Source organism: Rhineura floridana, chromosome 1 (genome assembly GCF_030035675.1).
Source record: "Rhineura floridana isolate rRhiFlo1 chromosome 1, rRhiFlo1.hap2, whole genome shotgun sequence".
In the NCBI taxonomy this organism is placed as follows: Eukaryota; Metazoa; Chordata; class Lepidosauria; order Squamata; family Rhineuridae; genus Rhineura; species Rhineura floridana.
The window spans coordinates 139,454,833-139,470,242 of NC_084480.1; the positions used below are offsets into that span (position 1 = coordinate 139,454,833).

The window sequence follows — 15,410 nt, forward strand, 5'->3', positions numbered from 1 at the left end:
CTCTGGCCACTGGAGCTCTGTCAGGGGAATAGGAGTCTTCTCTCAGCACCCTTCACAAACTACACTTCTTAAGATTCTTTGGGGGAAGCCATGACTGTCTCAAGTGACATCAAAGTCTGGTGTGGGTGTGGCCCCTTGATTAGCCAAGCCCAGCAGCTGTGAGTCTGGCTTTTACAACACTGACAGTTGGTTCTTACTGAGCATGTCCAGCCTTATCATTTTTTTTATCATTAATTTTTATTCAAATTTTCAAAGACAAAAAACAAAACAAAACAAAAACAATTAAACAATAAAATAAAATGTTGACTTCCGATTTGTCGCAGATCAGTTATAGGTCTACAATATATAACAATCCTATCTCTAAAATTATGTTATAAAATCACTTTCCTCCAGTAGTTATCTTAATTAATCATCAAATCTCATAAACATTACTTTATTCTTTCCACAAAAAGTCAAAGAGAGGTTTCAATTCCTTGAGAGATATATCTTTCAATTTTTCTCCAAATAAACATGTCGCTTAATCCATCTGATTCATATCTGTTAGGCCCAATAATTTCAATAACCAGTCTTCCATTATCTATATTAATTCCATCTTCCATCTTCAATAATCCTGTTAAGTCCAATAATTTCAGTAGCCATTCTTCCATTATCAGTATCCCATAATAATCTTGTTGTCATAGCCATAGTCCAAATAAACATATCGATTAATCCATCTCGTCAAATCTGTTAGGTCCAATAATTTCCATAACCATTCTTCCATTATCAATATTAATTCCATCTTCCATCTTCAATAGTCCTGTTAAATCCAGTGGTTTCAGTATCCATTCATCCATTATCAGTATCCCATAATGATCTTGCTGTCATAGCCATAGTCATATAATAAGAGTCTGATGGGAATTTCCCCCATCACAAATATGTCCTTGCCATCAATTCTGAATATGTTGCTAAAATATTGTTGTAAAGTCACATCTCTGCTCTGGGTGCATCTCTGCTCTGTCACATATTTGTAGTTAATTCCATAATTTTTTTCTATGTCAAGCCCCATCACATCATTCCGGTCAAGAATTTTGAATATGTTGCTGAAATATTGCTGCAAAGTCATATCTCTGTTCTTCTTTTTTACAAAATGCACTGGCTCATCTCTTAAGAGTTTCTCCACTGTCACATATCTGTAGCCAACTCCATAGATTTTTTCTGTCAAGCTCCATCACATCATTCCAGTCCAGAAAATTATCCAAGACATTGATAACTTTACCACCAAAATCTTCATTAATTTCTTCAGAGACAACGTTGAATTCCAAACAGTAAACTTTATTTCTAACATCCGTAAACTCCAGATCTTTTTCCAATTCCACATTTGTTCCAGTCTCCAGGTTTTGTATATTCCCTTTAATTTTTCTTTTCTCATCTCTATTCTCATCAAACTCCTCTCTCACAGAATCCCCTATTTCTTTAAGCTCCTGCATCATTTTGTTAAATTCAATTTTCATCTTCTGTCTACCCTGTCTCAGGGTTTGTTTCGTTATCTCAATCTTACCCATTATTTTCTGAAACATAATTTCTTCCATGGTCTCAATCACTTTCCTGGTTGTCATTCTTAAAACCACAGAAACAAAAATTATTTCAGCCACAATTGGGTTAATATTCCAGGCTTACTGATATCAGTGTAGACAGTACAGCCTGCCTTATCTCTATGTGTTCAGGAATACAAAACAAACTTAGTTCCCAACATCAAAACAATTAGTGGCGTCATGAACAAGCAGATTCGTCAAAATGAAATAGACCAAAAAAAAATTTTTTTTCCCCCTCCTCGAAATAGAAATCCCTCTTCCGTTGGTATCTTTAGAATGCACCTCCAGGACAGCTTTTTGCGATAAAAAACAAAGATAAGCTTTTTTGATTTCTTTCCTCCTTAATTTCGTGAGTGAAAGAGAAAAGCCATAACTCACCTAGAAGTTCTTCACAGCTGATTCATTGACAAATCTCTTTTTTGGTGCACCAATTTAAACCAAATGAAAAAAGAAAATAGAAAGAAGGATGCTTATCTGCCTGTTAGAGTCCGTTTTTCTTTGAAGAAAAGATAAACGTGTCGCTGTAATCAGCTAGAGCTTGATGAAAGTCCGTCCGGCATTGCAGTTTGAACCTTCTCTCATAAATAAATGAAATCCAGTCCTCCCCACAAAAACAGGCTTTGTGGTTAATCTCTACGTTCCTCCCTGTCCGGGAGAAAATCTTTACCAGTCAAAAAGAGCGTTCTGACTGATTTTAAAGCTGAAAAAGCTTCTTCTGAGACGACAGCTCGACTCAGAGGCAGCACAGGCAAAGCAACCCTTCCCGGAAGTCTGAGTATGCCCAGCCTTATCATTGAGTTCAATGCTATATTTCTTAAATCAATTAAAAATCAGCCAGGCATTTTTTAAACCTTTGAACTGCAGAAGATGAAGGTCAGAGTGTGGGGCAAGGTCAGTAATAGGATTATGGGTACTCTGTGAACAAGGCTGATTTTTAATTAATTTCAACAGATTATGAGAACCCTGACAGAAAAAAGTCCAAAGGGGTCTGTTTTTTCCTTTCTCTTTTTACACTTTGAACTCTCGATTCTCTCTGACTGCATCACCATGAAAATTTAGAGGTTTGTTAAGCAAGCGTTTCTGAGTTCAGGACTATAAGTTTTGTAAGGTTTTGTTTTGAAATGAGCTTATGGGAAGCATCAGAATGGCATGTTGGGTATTTTCAATTTAACATTGTGGAATGTGAAAAATCCATGCTGACTATAACATACAGCCACTCTTGTAATTAGCTGGTTTGGGGCTTGTGAAAGGGCAGCAAAATGTTAGCTATGTAAATTGATTCTTGTTGTATTGTTACTCTCAGGGAAAGATGGTTTGGGGATTTTCTGCCTCAGGTGTTAAAATAACTTGGCCAGATTTGATGGCTCAGCATCTTGGCTGGGAAGGGCACCATTTTCTGTTCTACCTTAAGAAGCAAAATGTTTTGGCTTGGCCCTGCTAGGCCTACCTGAAATCTGATAAGGTAACCACATCAGTGAAAGCTGGACATATATTCCAGGATGTTGCAGTATGTAATTCCCCTGTTTCCTGGAAGTTGTCAGTCATAGGGGCACATTTATTTTTAATATTTGATTTATATCCCACCCTTCCTCCTAGCAGGAGCCCAGGGCAGCAAGTCTTCTGTTTTCTGGAAGATCTACTAAGGAAGGAGGAATGCTGGGAAAAATACTTAAAAGGATTTTGTTGTAAATAAGATTACTGACAGCTAAAACAGGAGTACCTAAACCTTTTGAGTCATGCTTGCATTATAAATGAAAGTGATGCCAGAGTGAATTAATGCTTAATAAAACCAAAATAATTGGACATAAGAATAAGTTCATATGCACTTCGAAGTTTTTCCAAAACTGAAAAAGTATTTTTCCAATTCAAACTGTTTTGTAATCTTAGGGTAGTTCAATGCTAGTCCTACTCAGAGCAGTCCCATTGAAGTGAATAGACACAACTAACTTAGATTCATTAATTTCACTGGGTAGCAGGACTTAGCATTAAAATGGATGAATGAATGGGGAGGGACGGAATTTTACTCAAAGCAGACCTACTCAAATTAATGGACCTAAGTTAGTAATAGTAGTACTAACTGTTGGAGGTGGCACGCCTCTGACTCCTAGTTGCTTAGAGTCACAGGTGGGGAGAGTGCTGTTGTGCTTAGATCCTGCTTGCGGGCTTTCTATGGACATCTGGTTGCCCACTGAGAGAACAGGATCCTAGACGAGATGGACCTTTGGCCTGATCTAGCAGGGCTCGTTTTATGTTGGGATGACTTAAATAATGGATACAGCTTGTGTGAGGGCTATACCAATGACGCTTTCTACAAGGACTGACAGACGTGCAGTGGGTGCACTTGAGAGTCCCTGGGTGCTTCCAGAATGGGGAGAGGGCTTCATATTGCAAATGGTCATGATGATATTGCAAATGTGTTGTTGGCAACAGTTTTTTTCCTAATTAATTGGATTTTCCCAAGAAAGGATAAATCCAGATTAAATGGGGTGGAAAAGTGGGCTGGCATTTTGATGCCAACAGTGTTGTGTTGTGGAGTGAGAAAACCTTGTATGAATGAGGAACACTGATCCCACAACTAAAACACTCATCTGGAAGTGTCCACAACAATTGATATAATTAAGCCAGTGTTAAGCACCATTGATTTTAATGGGAGAGTCAAGCACTTGCTTAAATCTCTTCTACTGAAATCACAGGGACTTAAAATGTGCTTTGTTGTGGTTTGTTTGTGGCTCATTTTTATTTTTTTAAAAAATATAATTTCTAATTAGGAAACTAGGTCTTCCATATATGGTTCCCACAACAGGCTCCGATGTGTAATGTATTTGGAATGCAGCCCAAAAGTGCTTAACTTTGGCTGGATTGTGTCCATATTTTTATTTGGTCTATATATTACTGATTTCATTTTGCTGCTCTTATTTTTTAAATATTTTATGGTGTAATGGCCTGTAGCTAAACACTTAATAAAACTGACTGGATTCTGTGACATAAGAATGCTGTTGCCATTCAAATGAATGATATAGTTAATATATATTTCATTATAGTGTGCAAGAACTGCAACCACTAATTATTCATCATCTGAACATTTTTAAAATGCCAGAAATTGGCTTTGGTGATTCTATATTCATTCTAGTGCGTATGTATGTGTGTCTTCATTTATCTTTTCAAGAAACAATCTCGAAAGAAATGTAAATGAAATTCTTTGTAAGTTGTCAAAACCTTTATTTTCATTATTTTTTTCTTCCACCATTTTCTTTTTAGGATGAAAAGAACCAGGTCTTGATAACAAATGCTTGGCTACAGATGGTAAGTAATGTTGCCGCTATTCAACATAAACTGCTGGACAGATTGTTAAAAAGAATGATTTGTCAGAGAAATTGAGAGAAGGGTGAATGATGAAGAAAATAAATCATGGTGTGTTACTATGATTTTAAGCAATGATTTGGTCTTATCAGAGCTCTACGTAAGGCCCCTATATATGCAAAGCACTGTTATACCGCTTTAAACAGTCACAGCTTCCTCCAAAGAATCCTGAGAACTGTTGTTTGTTAAGGGTGCTGAGAATTATTAAGAAACCTTTCTTCACCTCACAGAGTTCCCTAGGAACAGGGATTGATTGATAAGCCACTCTGAGAAGTGTCGCTCTGTGAGGGTATGTTCATACTGCTGTTGAAAACTGTATTTTGATTCCCCCTCCATAACATCAGTTATATAGTGACATAGCCAAGGTGCCACTACAGAAAAGGCCCTCTCCTTGGTGGCTACCAAAGAAAGGACCTTTTTGGTAATGGCACCTCTGGTATGGAACAGCCTCCCTGGAGAGCCCTGCTTGGTGCCTTCTTTAGAGTATTTTTGATACGAGATGATCTTTTTACTCACCCAGACTTTAAACTGTGTGTTAAATCCTGGCTACAAATTATTTTATGAAGACTCTATTGAAGGATTTTTCTTTTTTCTCTGTCTTTAATTGTTAGCTGTTGATTTTTAATTATTATTGCATATTCTGTTTTTAATATTTTGCAGTAATTGCTGGGGAACATTTATTGATGGGGAGTTACAGGAATCTAATAAATAATAATAATAATGACAGATGCCACAACATTTCTCCCTTTCCACATTAATACTCGCTACTGCCAGCAGCAGTCACTGATATGGAGGCAGTGAAATTGCAGAAAGCTGTGATGTCGGGACACAGATACATTTTACTAGACCAGCCTCCCCCAACCTGGTGCCCTCCTGAAGTTTTGGACTACAATTCTGTCAGACCCCTGCTCTGGTTCTGTTCTCGGATCTCTCCCACTGGCCCCAGCACAGGTCTCTCATGATCTCACTACTAGGCACCACCATCTGACACTCTGTAACACAATACTGCCCTGAGACTGTGCCTGAGTCTCCTCCACAGATTGCTCTGTAGTGTCTGGGCGCACTTACAGGTCACAACCCCCCTGTATCTTTCTGCCTTTAAAGATTACAGCCTTGGGTTGCTTTGGATACCTGCTGCTGTTTCACTATCCCTTCACTGCTGCCACCGTTGATACTGTTCCCAGCTTTGGTATTTGCTCTGCCCACCCTTCTGGTCTGTAATATCCCAGCCAAGGATCAGTTGTATTGTTTAACCAAAACTATTTATTTAATAATACAAGGAATAAACAAGATTACTTCAAGTTCCGTCAACATACATGTGGTTACATATAATCACTTTCTCTTTGTATCTCTTAGTCCTAAAACCTGCCTCACTGCACCTAAACACAAATCCACCCCTCTAAAACCCAGAACCAACAACTAACTCCCTCTCCAACTGTCATTCTCTCATTTATACCTTTAACCACCCAGACGCTCAGCCAATCACAACTCAGCATTTCTCAACATTCCAATACATGTACTCCCCCCTCTCACTCACTCTACTTACCACATTTACCCTACAAAACCGACACTTACCATGATTACTGTACAACATTTACAGGGGCGTCACAATTCCCCTCCCTTTAACAAAAGCATAGTATTCTTCTTGTGCTCATGAATAATACGACACATTACAACAGAGTTCATATCACTCAAGCGGAGAGTATCCATCCAGTACAACTTCTTGGTCAGGTGACTGAAGTCTCTGGAACATGGCTGGAAAGTACATCCACAATCACATTGCCCCTTCCTTTAATATGTACAAAGTCTACTAGATATTCCTGCAGTGCCCACAACCATCTCTGGAGCATGGTGTTACTGTTCTTCATGGAGTCCAGCCACATCAATGCATGATGATCGGTGACTATGGTAAATCTTCTTCCCCACACGTAGGGGCGCAGTTTACTCAGGGCCCATACAACAGCCAAGCATTCCTTTTGCACTGATGAGTAATTTCTCTCTCTCTCGTTGTTAGCTTTCTGCTCAGGAAAGCAATAGGATGGTTGATGCCTTGCCTTTTCTGCATCAGCACAACTCTGAGACCCAGATCAGAAGCATCTGTGGCCACGATGAAAGGCTGCTCATAGTCCAGAGCTATTAGCACTGGACTCTGGCATAGTGTCTGCTTTAACTGGTCAAAAGCTTTTTGGTACCTTTTACTCCATTCAAGTCTTCTCCGACTGTTTCTTTTTAGTTAGTTCATGCAGTGGGGTAGCTATTTCCCCAAACCCCTTGATAAACCTTCTATAATACCCTGCCATACCCAGGAATGCTCTCACTTCCTTTTTGTTTAGTGGAACAGGCCAAGACTGTATAGCCTCCACTTTACTCCATAAGGGGGTTATTTTGCCACTCCTCACCTTATGTCCTAGGTATGTTACCTCGGGTAACCCAAATTGGCACTTTTTTACCTTAATGATCATTCCAGCCTTTTTAAATGCCTCTAACACTACTGTTGTGTTATAAATGCTTTGGTACCAACTTGCTAAAGATAGCCACATCATCAATATAAACTATATTGAAGTCTGACGTGCCTCTCGGGATGGTATTGATCAGTCTCTGGAAGGATGCAGCTGAATTCCTCAGCTCAAATGGGAGAACTGTGAATTCGTACAGCCCATCAGGTGTGTTAAATGCAGTTTTGCTATGTGACTGCTCATTCAACTCCATTTGCCAAAACTGTTTACACAGGTCTATGGTGGAGATTATTTTGGCTGCACCCAATAGTTCCAGCATAGAGTCTACCCTTGGCATGGGATATGCATCCGGAACTGTAATTTTATTTATAGCCCTGAAGTCGATACAAAATCGGATCGCTCGATCCTTTTTGGGTACCAACACAATTCTAGATGACCAGGGACTAATCAATTCATGTATCACACCCAGCTCTAACATTTCCTTCACTTCTTTTCTGATCTCTTCAAGCACTCTTCCATTCACACGATAGGGGGTAGACCTTATTGGAGAGTGATTGCCAGTGTCTATAGAGTGTTTCACAACACTAGTTCTACCAGGTATATTATCAAAGAGTTCCTCATGTTTACTCAAGACTCTCAGGATTTCCTCTTTGACCTGATCATCCACCTCCTCTGGCCACTCCAGCTGATCTAAACCTCCCTCTGTCTTGCTTTCTTGCACCAAATCCAACAAGTCAGGGCCACTCCCTTCAGGAAACAAGGTGACTTGTAAAGCCCTTGCATCTCTGATGTGATAGGGCTTTAACATGTTCACATGTACCACTTTGTGTTTTTCTGGTTTGTCTGACGTTATAACATAAGTCAAGGTGTCTAATTTTTCTCTAATAACAAATGGTCCCTCCCAGCTGACTTGTAACTTGTCCTGTTTTTTGGGAATAAATGCCATGACCATATCCCCCACTTCATAGGTATGCTCTCTTGCTGTCCTGTCATACAAATAGCTCTGTTTTTGTTGAGCTTGGCTCATATTTTCTTGTACCACTTTCATCATGGATTCTAATTTATTACAGAAGTCCATCACATAATCTACCATGGACGTTTTATATTCCACCAAGGACCTTTCCCAAGAATTCCATAACAACTCTAAAGGACCCCTAACTTCCCTTGCATACATTAACTCAAACGGTGAAAACCCAGTCGATTCTTGCAGCACCTCCTGGTAAGCAAACAAGAAACACCCCAAGCGTTCATCCCAATCCTGTGGGTGATCCTGTACATAGCTTTTTATCATCCCTTTCAGTACCCTGTTAAATCTTTCAGTTAACCCATTGGTAGCTGGATGATAAATGGTTGCTTTTAGATGTTTCAACCCACAGCACTTCCATATGCACTGAATAACTTCCCCCATAAATACACTGCCTTGATCTGTCAAACTTCATGGGGAAAACCCAGCCTCATAAAAATCTTCAGTAAAGCTTCTGCCACCGCAGGAGCTTCTACTGATCTCAGTGCCTCAGCATACAGGTACCTTGTGATATAGTCTACCACCACTAAGATATATCTCTGGCCATGCCTTGAAGGTTTAGAGAAAGGACCCACTATGTCAATCCCCACTCTGTAAAAAGGTTGTCCTATTATAGGAAGGGGTTTCAATTGAGCCTTTGTGTTCACTCCACTTTTACCCACTCTTTGGCACACTGGGCATGATAAACAGTACTGGTTGACATCTTTGGCAATATTCAGCCAATAATAATGTGCAGTTAGTCTCTTTGTCTTTTTTATACCTAGGTGTCCCAAGCAAGGTATATCATGGCCCATTACTAGCAACCTAGACCTGTATTTGCTGGGCACTATTAACTGTTTGACTGGTTCACAGTTTGTATTTCTCTCTTTTGGCAGCCACATTCTATACAGCACCCCATTTTCCCACACTGTTTAATCCCTCAGGCTCTCTGTAAAAGGGACTCCTTGTGGTAGGGCTTGCTCCTTTATGGCTTTCAAGCTTGAATCTTGTTTCAACTCATCTCTGAACTCCTGTGCCTCTCCAGAAGCTAGCAAGTTCAGTACTGGCAACAATGTCTCATTCTCTCCAGGCACACTAGGGGTTGCTATGGTGATCTCAAGCTCAGTTACAGGCTCCACCCTGTTCTGTTTAGCGTCAGGCAAAATGGCTTCTGCAGCTTTGCCAAGCTGTTGTCTTGTCACTACATAAATCTGGCAGTGTGATCCCATCACAACTCTGCCCAAAATTACAGGCTCATGCTGTTGGGCATTGATACCCACTTTATAAGCCTCCTCTTTTCCTCTTCCAGTTCAATTTTATCAAGGCCATTGGAATGCACTCTGGCACACCTCTCACACCTTGTATAACCATTTTTACCTGAGATAAAATTTCCTCAGCTTTCACCAGATCCGGCCTCAACAAGGTCTGGGCATCACCATTGTCCAGTAAAGCCCGATATTTCACTCCTTGCACACAGACTTCTTTCCTTAAACTTGTGTCAAAATCCTGCACATTTGACCAGCTTATTTGACAGAATTGAATTTTCTTAGCTTCCCCCTCTCTCTGCTCATTCTTCACTGTTCTTACATGAACAGGATTACTGGTGGGCTAGCTTCTCACTGGAATCGTAGATGGCCTGGTTTACCACATCCAAAACAGATCTTTCCCTCCATTTTAGGATACACAGACCCATTTTGAGGTGCCCTTTGATCTTCAGATTTTGTTAGAGGGTTTACTCTCTGTGGTACCACATCCCTTCTGCCATTTGTATTGGGTTTTGTTTTAAAATCTTTTTGTGTCTTTCCCAACCAACCTGTTCGGTTTGAGGTGAAATGATCTGCCAGCTCTGCAGCCTCCTGCACAGTCTTAGGGAAATAATCTTTAACCAGCAATCTAATCTCTGGTAGCAGTTGATGGAATAACTGGTCTAACACCATGAGGCTTTTTACCCCCCCCCACAGATTGAGCTTTCACACTCATCATCCACTTTTCAAATATATCCATAAGTTTTGCCCCCAACTCCACAAAAGACCTCCCTGTCTGTAACTGGCAATTTCTGAAAAGTTTTCTGAAATAATCAGGCCCCAATTTAAATCTTTTAAACACGGCTTTCTTAAAACCAGCATATGTCACTGGCCTGTCTGAGGGGAAACATTGATACACCTCAGCCAATTCTCCTTTAATTAAGTTTGATAAATACTGCATATATTTATCTTCTGGTAACCCCCACATCTGTGCTGCCTTTTCAAAAGTTTTGAGGTAAATTTGGGGATCCCGCCCAGGCTCGTACACAGAGAAATATTTTGGAGTCACTTTTATATTTGCTTTATCTCCTCAGAATGAAACTTCTCATTTTCTAATTTTAACCTTTCCGCTTCCATTTCAGCCTCCATTCTTAACCTTTCAGCCTCTAAGACCCACTGCTTCTCCTTTTCCTCAGCTTCCATTTTAAATCTTTCAGTCTCCATCCTCAGTTTCACCATCTCAATCTCTCTATCTTTATCTTTTCCCTCACATTCCCATCTTAACTTCTCTCTTAAATACTCCACATAGGCAGAATTACTTGAGCACCCTCCAGGGGTCTCTTCTCTCACAGGCTCTTGGTTTTGGACCGATGTATAACTGATGAGTGTTACTCACAATACCTTTATGAGGTAAATGAAAGGCTATACATTTCTCCACCAGCTCTTCCCTCTTCATTTTCAAGTACTCAGCCATATGGCTAAGAACTCACAAATTTTACCACACACACTTAGAAGTTATCTTTGTTTATTATTCCCCACACAACCACACTGCTTTCTGGGGACACCCTCTTGTTTGTATCCCACCGCAACTGGCACCACCTGTCAGATCCCTACTCTGGGTCTGGTCTTGTAATGGATCTCTCACACTGGCCCCAGCACAGGTCTCTCACGATCCCACTACTAGGCACCACCACCTGACACTCTGTAACAAAATACAGCCCTGAGACTGTGCCTGAGTCTCGTCCTTACTGATTACTACATAGTGTCTGGGTGCACTTACAGGGCACAACCCCCCTGTATCTTTCTGCCTTTAAAGATTACAGCCCTGGGTTGCTTTTGGATACCTGCTGCTGTTACACTATCCCTTCACCACTGCCACCATTGATACTGTTCCCAGCTTTGGTATTTGCTCTGCCCACCCTGGTCTGTAATATTCCAGTCAAGGATCAGTCATGTTGTTTAACCAAAACTATTTATTTAATAACATAAGGAATAAACAAGATTACTTTAAGTTCAGTCAACATACGTTTCGCACTCAACATACATAATAGTTTTCTCTTTATATCTCTTAGTCCTAAAACCTGCCTTACTACCCACCTAAACACAAATCCACCCCTCCAAAACCCAGAACCAACAACTCCCTCTCCAACTGTCATTCTCTCATTTATACTTTTAACCACCCAGATGCTCAGCCAATCACAACTCAGCATTCCTCAACATTCCAACACATGTACTCCCCCCTCTCACTCACTCTACTTACCACATTTACTCTACAAAACCGACACTTACCATAATTACTGTACAACATTTACAGGGGCATCACAAACTCCCCTCAGCCCCATCCAGTACATGCTGCTGGAGGGGCTGCTGGGAGTTGTAGTCTAAAACTGATGTTCCCAAACTGTGGTCTGTAAACAACAAACTTTATTGCAAGCTGAGCCATAGGCCATGTGCAAAGTTACAAGTATATAGTACATATACAGTAGATAGAAATATTTTTAAAATCAGTGTCTTGGGAGAATAAATAGGTTGGCTAATTCAAAACGTCGGCTCTTTTGTAAAAATTTTCCTCAGTTTTTGGGCCGCCAAGGCAAAATTGGTGACTGCAAGGGTCACTGAATTATAATTATCACTTAAAAGAAAATTGACCTTCTCTTTATCTGTACAGCGAGCTAGAGAAACTAAAATTAAAGATAAAAATTTCCTTCTAGGGTTTTCATATAGAGGGCAGTAGAGTAGATAGTGGGCTAACTCCTCTATTGCCTTACAACTGTAGACACATTGGCGTTGAGCCACTGGGATGCCGCTGTACCTGCCCTCAATGTAGGCCATGGGCATAGCTTGGAATCGGAGGGAGGTAAAAGCTCTTCTAATAGGAGCGGAATCGAGAGCATCTAAATAATTAGACATAAAATGGTTGAATTTAAAAGATGGAAACCAAATTGAGTAAGCAGCCGCTTCTATATGTACACGATCCTGTTCAGCGTCTTTATCAAAAATCCAGTTACGGAGCGCAGCATTACTTGATTCCATTAACTTTCCTGAGGGGAGATTATATTTGGCTAAAATCGTCTGGTAGTTCTTTGCCCATCCTCCCAGCCGCATTTGTTCATGCCAGCAATGTTTCGCTAAAGTTGAATCATCCGTATTTAGGATTCGGAGCCAGTATCTCAGGTATGCCAAGTTGATACGAGCCTCGACTGAGGGAATCCCCAGTTCTGCTCTAAGGTGGGCAGCTGGTGTTCCCATAGGGAGGCCTAAGACTTGCTTCATAAAACTATTTTGGATAGTGTCCAAATGAGTTTTTGCTGTAGCCCCCCATAGTTCTGATCCGTATAGGATCTTCAGTAGTAATTTGGTTTTTAGTATTTTTAACATAGGGGGAACAAGTTGACCTCCCTTTGTAAAGAATTTTTTTTCCGCTAAACCGAGGACTCGGGAGCTGGTTAAGGACATAGCCTTAATCTGGGTTGTCCAGGAGAGTCTATTGGACAGATGTATACCCAGGTATTTAAAATTGGAAACCTGTTCTAATGGGACCCCATTTATTGACCAGCTGTCCTTTACATTCCTAAATTTGCCGCATACCATAATTTTGGATTTGGCTTGATTGATCCTTAGATTCTGGGAACGGCAATAGTCTTCCAGTTTTAGGATCATTCGTTTAAGTCCTATTTTTGTTAGTGAACATAAGGCAAGATCGTTGGCATATAAGAGCATTGATATTTTTTGTGTATTGATTGAAGGGGGAAAAAAGTCAGGCGATGATAGAGTCTCCACAATATCGTTAATAAAAAAATTAAATAGAAAGGGAGTCAACAAACACCCTTGTTTAACTCCCCTATAGACTGGGATTTTAGATGATAAAATGCCATTAATCCCTAGTCGCACCTGTATGACATTTGATTGGTAGAGAGCTCTAATCAACCATAGCAGTCTTTGATCTATATTTGTTTGTGACAGTTTTTGCCAAAGAAGGCCTCTGTCTATTGTATCAAAGGCTGCAGCAAAGTCTATGAAGGCAATGTATAAGGATTGGTTCGCTTTAGCTTTGGTTTTGCTTATGAGATGTTGCAGAATAAATGCTTGGTCGATTGTGCTCATGTGTGGTCTAAACCCGGCCTGTTCTTTACAGATTATCGAATTTGTTTGTTCCCAAGTCATGAGTTTATTAAGGAGCATTCGGCTGAACAGTTTCGATGTTATGTTTAGTAGGCTTATGGGTCGGTAATTTGACGGAATCATTGGGTCACCTTTTTTAAAAATTGGGACCACTATGCTGGTTAGCCATCCCTGTGGAATTATGCCTGTATTAATTATGTAGTTGAAAAGTGTAGCGAGAAGGGGGCCCACCACGATAGATCTTGCATAATAAATTCGGGTGGGAGCATGTCCTCTCCAGGGGCTTTACCTACTTTTAAGTAGGATACTAACTCTCTGACTTCTTCCGGTGTCACCGGAGGCCAGGGAGGAAGGTCCTTCAGCATCTCAGCGATAATCACCGGTTTCGGGGGAAGGAAACTTCTGAAAATTGAACTAAAGTGAGCCTCCCATTCGTCAGGCATGATAGGGGGTATATCTTTCCCTGGAGGAATCTCCAGAATTCTGCTTCATTCCCCTCACAGGTTACTCTTGTTAAAGTTCTCCAGTTTGTCCGATAGAATTTTTTTTCTTTTTTTTAATTAGTACTTTGCATGCCCTTCTTTGTGTTATTAATTGCTGGAAGGTATCTGGAAAATTATTTAAACGAAATATCTTGATTAACTTGATATGGTGTTTTTTGGAGACTCTACATTCCTTGTCAAACCAGGTTCTAGGTTGGAACGGGGCTGATGTCTCCATAAGGTCAGCAATTTGTGGGCTTAACTCAGCTAATAATGATTCGTAAGCCCTTAAACAGCTCTGGGGGTCTATTATGGCCGTTTGATGTAACTGGACTACAGGTTAAATGGACAACAATTGGTGGGCTTTTGTCCCAATTTCCTGTGACCATTTTAGATGCCTACGCCTACAAGTGGTCTCATTTTGATTGCAACTTCATTTTTGGGAGGCCTGCAGAATAACCTTTATTGGTAGATGATCACTCTCTGGTCTTGCCAATATGTTAAATTCCTTTATTCTATTTATCAAAGGGTAAGAACCAAGAAAATAGTCGACTTCGCTAGCCCCCATTCTTGTTAGGTATGTAAAGGCACCTTTAGAGTAGTCCCATAGGGAGCCGTTTAAACATACCATTTGGAATTTTTGAATCAGCTGGGAAAGGGCTATACCATATTTTATTAACTATTTGGTCCTTAGTGACTCTATTTAAAGTTGGGAGGTCCGCGATAAGTTCATTTAGGCTATCATCATCCAATGGGAAATTTGGACCCATTCTAGCGTTAAAATCGCCCCCAAGGAGAAGCTCATAAGATGTGAACCTAGATAGTAATGCTTCCAAGCATGTATCCAGCATCGGCCAGGGAGAGTCTTGTTGAGTAGAGTTTACTAGGGGAATATAAATATTTGCACAGATAAAGGGCGGAAGGCCGGGGATCTTTATACCCAAGGCTATGAGAGGGTTTTGTGCCTCTACGTTAAGATCTGTTATATAACTGGTGAGGTGAGTGGCCACCAGGATGGCTAAACCACCCTTAGCTCTGCCCTTAGATGAAATTTTAATGGCTGGTTTTAGCCAAGTTTTATACCCTCTAAGTTCAATAGGCTCTCCTGCTGTTAGCCACGTTTCCTGCAAAATAATAATTTCAAAGGATTGTAAAAACTGCATTAGAGCCAA

General features: G+C 40.4%; 1 pseudogene; it reads left to right on the top strand.

Moving 5' to 3' along the window:
- Positions 1–15,410, top strand: part of LOC133381660 (neuronal acetylcholine receptor subunit alpha-7-like) — a 141,333-nt pseudogene that overhangs the window by 77,882 nt on the left and 48,041 nt on the right.